Consider the following 9,060-nt stretch of genomic DNA (forward strand, 5'->3'; position numbering starts at 1 on the left):
TTGGAATTCCCTGTATACAGGAGTTTGGTTGTTCCCTATGTTTCCCAGGAGACAGACCTCCCTCACCTGGCTGTTTTTAGCTGGGAGTTCTTTGTCCCAGACTGTCTGCCTCTATAATATATTACACTCCTTTCATTGTCTCAAGCTTCCTTTGCCTATAGGCCTAATTCTGGGATGAGTATCACCCCAGAGAAGACTTTCCTAATTCAGTCTTTCCCAGCCAAAACAGGGTCAAAGAGTGCAGAGTGGCTCCGAAGTCTCCAGGGAAGGGCATCAGAAAGGGCACCAAAACTTCTGTGATGGCTCCCCAATGCTAGCTTTCCTGGTCTGCCCAGCAAATGCAGCCCTTCTGCTAACTGTCACCCACAGCCCTGAGGAAATGGTGACTCTGTAAATATCCACTGATTTCACCTCTGTCTTAGGAGCGTTGAAGAAATGGCTGCCTCTATGCCTTTCTGGGGTGGGTTGAAACAATGGCTGCTGCCACCTTTGTCCAAGGTAGGTTGAACCACTTGCTGCCAGTGCCAGGCCCCAGCAATCTGAATTCACTAATCAACAGCATGGTCAGTGATTGGTTGTGTTCACCCCTGTTCTTGGGGAAGAGTATATGTATGTCCCTTTCTGTCACCAGTGAGCTAGCCAGTGACTGGACATCATGGCAGCCATGAGAATGGGGATGAGTGGCAGCAGCTGCTGCATGAAGAGAGCAACTCACCGTCCTTTAACATAATTTATCAGCTCTTCCCTGGATCTTGTCTAGTGTTCTTCTGGCCTCCAGAATTTCAAAATAGTTGTTTCAGGGAATTTCTGCCTGTTTAATAGTTGTTTTGGTGGAAGGACTGTGTCCTGAAGCCCCTACTCTGCCATATTCCCTAGAAGAATTGTTCCTTCATTTTTTTGTTCCTTTTTTTTTTAACCTTCAGATTTTTTGTTTATATCACACTATTGTGAATTTCTACAAACTCCATTTGTAGTTTACAGTTTAAAACTATACTGTGTAATATATTACCATGCTATTACAAAATATCCTCTTCTGTAAATGCATTGAAAGTTTTCTTGGGTATTATTAGGCTTATTTTTAGCACTATTTCAAATGCTAACAACCAGATTATTTCTTCACAGTTTGTTCAATATTTCTAAACTCCAAATATAAAAAGTCAGTTTTCTTAATTCTATGACATTGGTTATTTGAGTTCATATAAATTCTATAGGAATATTCATCCATCTCACCTCATCTGACCTTCAAAATAGTTAAAACCAAAACAAACCAGCTATATATAATATGAATCTTTCTATTATAAAACTATCAGAAGATCACGAATCAGTTGATCTATGAAATTATACAAGAGAACATTAAAATAGCTGCTTTTTGTTTTTAAAAATTAAACCCAGTTCTCATTTCACCTCAGGTTACAAGAAAATGGAAAATCTGCCTTTAAGTCATGCAAAGTAAGTCAACATTTTTCTATTTCCTCTAAGAAACTAAGATGTTTCTTAAATGATAAATAGTCATAACACTCTATTTTTTTGTGACCAGTTATTTATGTCTTTGAGACCAGAAAGTATGGTTCTATTTAGCCAAGATGTATCACAATGCTAAATTATGTATAAAATATTGTTTCTGGTATTTGTCCATCTTCTATTGATGTGCCATTATTATTGCCAGGGGAACTAAAAAAGAAAAAAAAAATGGTCTTACCAGCAGTAGGTGTTTCATGCACTACTTTCTTCAATCCTTTTGTGCCATAGTGGGAATCTGGACCTTTAAGTGTTGCACGGGCTGTGTAGCACATGTTGGGCAGGATCTCTATTGGTTCTTTGAACATGACCCTGAATGTGTTAGAGGTCCCATCATAACTAAATCCAGTATCATTTTGTCCCAAAGTTTGTTTGTTTTCTTATTCAATGATCTCTATATTCACTTGATAATCTGTGGGACCATGAATAGATCCATATAAGCCAAATTCAACTATAGAAATTCTTCTGTTAACCATGAACCTATAAAAGCCACCTTGGGAAGGGATAGTTCTTTGATAACTTTTAATTTCTTCCATGGTTACTGGTCTAGTCAGGCTTTCTTCTTCATAGTCACTTGTTCCACTGTAAGCCCAGTGGCTCTCTACTTGCTGAAACCTGTTGACACTGCATTCCTTTCCTCTGAGGCAGCATCTTGGTCAGTCAATGTAATCAACTCTGGGTTTAGGTTTGACAGTAAAATGAAGAAAGAGATTTACCACTTCACAACTGGACAAAATTCCAGATTGAGCAGGACCTGCTGCAAAATCCTCAATTGTCATCAGTGGGAACTGAATTAAGGAAAGGGCTTTCCCTAGACTTTAGTTTCCAAAAGTCACAGGCAATTGTTGTCTCTGACATTCTGCTTCTACCCCAGTATACTACAGCTCCAAAAAGTGGACTTTCTCAAATACCTAGTGTATCTCTTTCCAGAATGGCACAAAGCGTTCTATATCAATATCAGTAAAACCTTCTGCACTTATTGCAACCATTGTGCTTTTGTCTATCATGCCTAGACGAAGACTAGCAAGCTGTAATGGTTAAGTTCATGTGTCAACTTGGCCAGGTGATAGTACTCAGCTGTCTGGTCAAGCAAACACTGGCCTAACAATTGCTGCGAGGACGTTTGTGGCTGGTTAATAAACCAACAGGCTGGTTTATTAAATCATCAGTCAATTGACTGCAGCTGTGACTGATGACTCACCAAAGGGTGTGTCTTCCACAATGAGAGAATGCAATTGGCTTGATTTAATCCAATTATCAGTCTAAGACTTATAAGTGAGAAAGATAGAGGACCTTCACTTCTTCTTCAGCTGCCCAGCGAAGCTTTTCCTGAGGAGTTCATCGGACATCTTCCTTGGAGTTGACAGTTTGCTGACTGCCCTACAGAATTTGGACTCGTGCATACCCACAGTTGCATGAGTCACTTATAAATTTATAGTCATGGACACCTCTCATTGATTCTGTTTCCCTAGAGAACCCTAACTAATACACAAGCTGTGGTTCTTCAAATAATCGAATCTGAGTAAGAAACATAAAGGCATTATCTGTCCTAAGATGTTTGGTAAGAAATTCCACACAATGTGCTTCCAAGGCTGGGACTGAGTATTTCTTAGCAGTATAAAAAGTGATCATAACTGTTTCTGGACCAATTTGAACTTCAGCTGAATAAATAAATCTGAACAGTGCCAGGAAGGTGGCAGGCTCCATGTTCAGCAGCTCGATCTCAGCTGACATCATGGTCAAGCCATTGTTGAACATGGCTTGGAAGATGGCACTGCCTACCACCAGCATGCAGTGGTGGGCAGGGATGCACTGTGGGTCCCCAGTGGCTGTGGCAGTACCAGCCTTGTCCAGCACAAAGCACACATCACTCAGCAGCTTGGTTCCTTCATTTTTGAGGGAATGTTTAGTTGGATATAGAATTTTTGGTTGATAGTCTTTTTCTTTGAACATTTTGAGGACATTATTCTGCTATTTTCTGGCCTTCGTGATTTCTGATAAGAAGTTAGTTGTTGATTTTACTGTAGATCCCTTTTCTGTGGTGAGTCTTTTTTCTCTTGCTGTTTCCAAGATTTTTTCTGTCTTTCAATTTCATTAATTTGACATTGATATGTCTAGGTTTAAATCTCTGAATTTATTCCATTTGGAGATCATTACACTTCCTTGAATGGGTTAACATTTTTCACCAAATGTTGGTAGGTCTTGGCCATTATTTCTTCAAATAGTTTTTCTCCACCTTTCTCTTTATCTTCTCCTTTTGGGACTACCTTTATGCATAATGTTGATATGCTTGATGGTGTCCCAAAGTTCTCTAAGTCTCTGTTTATTTTGATTTATTCTTTTTTTCTTCGTGTATCTGTTCCAGTGTGCTAATGCTGCCATTTTGCAAAATACCAGAAATGGATTGGCTTTTATAAAGGGGGTTTATTTGGTTACAAAGTTGTAGTCTTAAGACCATAAAGTGTCCAAGGAAAGGCATCAATAATAGGGTACTGTTCTGGTTTGCTAATGCTGCCATTATTCAAAATACCCAAAATAGATTGGCTTTTATGAAGGGGTTTATTTGGTTACAAAGTTACAGTCTGAAGTCCATGAAAATGTCCAAGTTAAGGCATCAACACAAGTATACCTTCACCCAAGGAAGGTCAATGGCATCTGGAAAACCTCTGTTAACTGGGAAGGCATGTGGATGGCATCTGCTGATCCTGGATTGTTTCCAGCTCCTCTCTCAGCTCCTGTGCATTTTCAAAATGTTGCTCTTGGGGTGTTTTGTCCTCTCTTAGCTTGTCTGGAGCAAACTCTGGGCTAGCATAAGTGTGCTTTCAATGACCATCTCCAAAATGTCTCTCTCAATTGTTCTCCAAAATGTCACTCACAGCTGCACTGAGTTCCTTCTGTTTGTCAGCTCTTTTATATGGCTCCAATGATTTAATTCAGAGCCACCCTGAATGGGTGGGGTAACACCTCCATGGAAATTATCCAATCAAAGGCCTTGCCCATGGTTGATTGAGTCACATGTCTATGGAAACACTCAGTCAATAGGTTTCAACCTAATCAACACTAGTACATTTGTCCCCACAAGATTGCATCAAAGAACATGGCATTTGGGGGGACATAATACATCCAAACCAGCTCAGGTTCCTTCACTGAAGGATGGCCAATGGCGTCCAGAAAACCTCTGTTAGCTGGGAAGGCACGTGGTTGGCTCCTGCTCTGGAGTTCTCGTTTCAAAATGGCTTTCTCCCAGGCATCTCTCTAGGCATCTGGGGGTGTTCTCTTAGTTTCTCCCAGGCAAACTCTGGACCAGCAAAAGTCTACTTTCAATGGCCATCTCCAAAATGTCTCTCTTGGCTGCTCTCCAAAATGTCACTCTCAGCTGCTCTGAGGTCCTTCTGTTTGTGAGCTCTTTTATGGGACTCCAGTGACTAAATCAAGACCCACCATGAATGGCGGGGTCCATATTTCCATGAAAATAATTTAATCAAACAGTTCACCCATAGTTGATTGAGTCACATCCCCATGGAAACAATCAAAAGATTCCAACCTAATCAACACTAATATGTCTTCTCCCACAAGATTGCATTAAAGGACATGGCATTTTGGGGGACATAATACATCTAAACTGGCACAGTGTCTCAAACAGGATTATCTGTATTGATCTATATTCAAGTTTGCTGATTCTTTCTTCTGCCACTTAAATCTGTCAGTAAGCATCTATAGTGAATACTTTGTTTCAGTTATTACAGTTTTCTATTACAGAATTTCTTTTTCATCCTTTTTAATAATTTATATTTGTTTAGTATATTCTCTATTTATTGAGACATCATTCTCATACTTTCCTGTAATTCTTTAGGCTTTCTTTCCTTTATTTCTTTGAACATATTTGTAATAGCTGATTTCAAGTCTTTGTTTACTAATTCCGTAGTCTTGTTCCCATAAGGAGCATTTTCTGTTGTTTGCTTCTTTTCCTCTGTGTGTGATATAATTTCCTGTTTCTTTGCATGCCTTAAAATTTTTTGTTGAAAATTGGAGGTTTTAGATTAATAGATTGTAACAACTCTAGTATCAGATTCCACACCATACCCCCTCCCCAAGATTATTGTTGTTGCTGTTTTTTTGATGTTGTAATTGTTGCTTTTCTTGTTGCTATTTTGTTTAGTGGCCTCCTGGACTAATTTTGTAAATTCTTCTTTCCTGCTGTGTGTAGTCACTTTGTTCTCTTGCATTTTTGTTTTTGTTTATGGTTTTATTTTTAAGCCTGAATTCTTATGGGTCATGCCTTGGCTAGTGTACTTTAGTGGTCAGTTAATAATTGGTCAGAAGATTTCTTTACATGCTTGCCAGTGTATCTAGGCATCAGTTTATAACACAGACTGAGTGTTTACCCCTGCAGCCAGAGGTGAGTGACTAAAATCTCCTTTCTAATGTTTTTCCTAGGTGTGCACATGGCCTTGTGCATAGGCAGTTTTTTATATTCCCAGGAATAGGTAGCAACTTTCACAGTTTTCTATGCTCACCGGTTCCTCATAATTTCCTTTTAAATTCTGGGCCAAGCTCTTGTTTGCCCCAGCTGAATTCGCAGCTTCTGGCAGCTGAGATGTTGCTAACAGTTTGTTGTTGTTTCAGGAATTCCTTGGATGAAGGTTTCCCCCTTTTCCTCTCTGCTGAGCTGAGCCCTGAGTCAAATCAAATAGCCACCACAACCTCAGAATAGAGATTTCCTGGGGATGTACAGGTTTGGGCAAAACATTGACTGTGCTCTGGGGATGGTGCTTTCACAGAACTCCAAACACAGTCAGATCTCTTTCTTGTCTGCAGTGTTGCTAGCTTTGGGCTACTGTGCCCCTGGGCTGGGAAAGGAAGAAGACAAGAATAGTCACAAGTTAAAATGTCACAGACTGTGCTGCCTTACCAAGGTTCAATAGTTCTTCTGGATAGATGATTTGCAGTTTTTTTTTGTAGCTTTGGCTAATTGCTGAAGTTCTCAAACAGTTGATTTTGGATGTTTTGCCTGCCTGTATTTTTGTTGTTTTAGAGAGAGAGCAAGTTTACCAAGATTCTCGCTCACCATTGTGGAAGTTGAACCACCACTTCTTGATTTTTAATCATTTATTTTTACCATGCATTACTACTAAACAGTTCTTCTAGCTATTTAGTATTCTCCAAGATGGTAATCATACCAAGGATTTATAATTCTTTGTATTTTCCTAATACAGCAGTGCCTTTAGTAGATGTTAAATGAGTAATTGAATGTGACTACACTAAATATTGCCAAATGTCCCATGGGGACAAAAATCACTCCTGGTTGAGAAGCACAGACAAACATTATTTCATTTAAAGCCTCCCACGGTTCTGTTGGTAAAGTATTATTGTCCCCATTTTACAGAGGCCTAGAGAGTTACACACATACCTAACCCAAGTTTATACAGCTAGTTAAGTGGCAAAGATTGCATTTAAATCCAGATTTCTGACTCCAAGGCCATTCTGAGCTATAGTTTATAAATCAGGGGAAAGTTCTTTTTATTCTTATTTTTCTAAATTGTGACACACTTTAGATCTTGTCAGAGCTCTAGGATATTAGATTATCTTGGCAATGGCTTTTGGACAAAAGTATTACACAATTGACTGAGCCCGTTTAATTACATCCCATTTAATTTTGCAGTCAGCAGTGAACACCTGGTTAACATGGCCCTTTTGTCCAGTGCAGTGACCCTGAACTCAGCACGACTGGGTTTATGGCCTGTAGGGTTCCCACGGTACGAGTTTTAGCGACATTATTCTTCCCGACTTTCTCTTCTTTTAACAATAAACCATCAGAGAGGGCTGGTTTTGAATTTTGCACACTCACCCATGTCCTGTTTGTCTTGTCAGTAGGACACAGGGGTGGTATGGAGTACCCTAAGCAGGCTTCTCTCTCCTGTTGCCAAAGCCACGAGGCATGATTCCCCATGTTCTGTGGCTGGGATAGCAGTAGGCAGCTCCCAAGGAAATGCCACATGCCCACCTGTGCCATTACTGTCTTGGAAGAAAAAAGGTAAACTCTGCTTGGGGTAGTCTTGGTCAGGATTCTTTATTATTAATACTATACTCAAGCAACTAATGCACTTTTGATGCTTTTTCCCCATATAATGTTCTATTGGCAAAGTGGTGTGCTTAAGCAAATAGCTGCTAGAGGTCTCCTTGGTCTCCAAGGGCGTGCACTGGAACCCTGATTTAGCCTTTAGCTGAGTATGCCATCTTGAGCAAGATACTCAAAGATACTCTAAGATTCTCAAGATACTCTAAGCCTCTGTTTTCCCTTCTGCTAAAAGGAGATATTCATATCAACCACCTTATTGAGACATGCTAAAGATGAAAAGAGTTAGCAAATGTGAAATCAGTTCATAAATAATAGTTACTCAAGTGCTAATTTTAATAGTTTTAGACCCCATGCTACAATTTTGCTATTGCTTTACCTCCATGAGAAGAAAGTAATCAATGACAAAAGTGCAGAGAAACTGAACATTTGAGGTTAGGGATCATAATTATTCATGCACGGAGGTGAGCCCTCTGGGCTCAGAGTCACGGTCTCTGGAAGAAGTGAGCTCTGCAGGACTCACTATTGCCCATCACAGTAGTGAACAGTCATCCTCCCAGTACCTCAGAAGTAGTTTCTAGTTTTCAATGGAAATCTAGTTGCCATGAATATAAGCATTTATAGTAGTTTCTCTGCCAGGTTTTAAGGAAGGTTTGTGTGTATGTTTAAAGTCCCATGATCATGGTGCACATTAATAATTTTATTCATTATGGTGCACATTAATAATATTGTTCGGTTAAGGATGAACCATATTTTATGAATAAACTTTGATGCACACACACACAGCTGTACTTACCCACAGTACTGCACATTGCGATTGAAGTAAATATGAAATACAGGCTTACGTCCTTGTGAAGCATAGAGTCACTCTAGCTTTTTCCTTTGCACCTTCTAAAGCTTTTCAGCCTGTCAACAGAGGGTCAGAAATAGCTTTATTTTGAGTTGATATGGGTAAGTTATAGGCATGGACAAAGTATGTTGGAAAGGAAGCAGGACTGTGAATCTGAGTCGTGAGAGATTCTCACTACATCCATACAAATTATGTGTGTATCATTCTCAAGCGAGGTCCAGTCCCTTCCTGATTGTAAACTACTTCTCCTTTAATAATATTTAAATACAGCATTTATAAAATTCAAGAACCTAAAAATGTTTAGAATCTAAAAATATTCAGCAATTTCAAAAGATCTATACAGTTTTTTATATGATCCCCTTTGAATTTATCACTTTATTTAAAGTAGAATTTCCTTCTTTATACAAGTTAAATACTTGCTGCATCCATTTCATAAACTCGGAGGTGGTGGGGATCATTTTCAGTGTACCCAACTTAATGTCTAGCATAGCATCAGGTATACATGGACAAATATTTAATGATTTTTCATTATGAATGATGATAGCACTATATATATTAAAAGAGCAAGCAGACTTCATTGGCTGGATTGAAAGTGATCACTCAATAACTGTTTGCT

General features: G+C 39.2%; 1 pseudogene; it reads right to left on the bottom strand.

The window, feature by feature from the left end:
- Positions 1 to 1,807: 1,807 nt before the first annotated feature.
- On the bottom strand, positions 1,808 to 8,406 carry LOC119537288 (annotated as a pseudogene).
- Between the last annotated feature and the right edge of the window lie 654 nt (positions 8,407 to 9,060).

This window comes from Choloepus didactylus, chromosome 6, assembly GCF_015220235.1.
Source record: "Choloepus didactylus isolate mChoDid1 chromosome 6, mChoDid1.pri, whole genome shotgun sequence".
NCBI classification, from domain to species: Eukaryota; Metazoa; Chordata; class Mammalia; order Pilosa; family Megalonychidae; genus Choloepus; species Choloepus didactylus.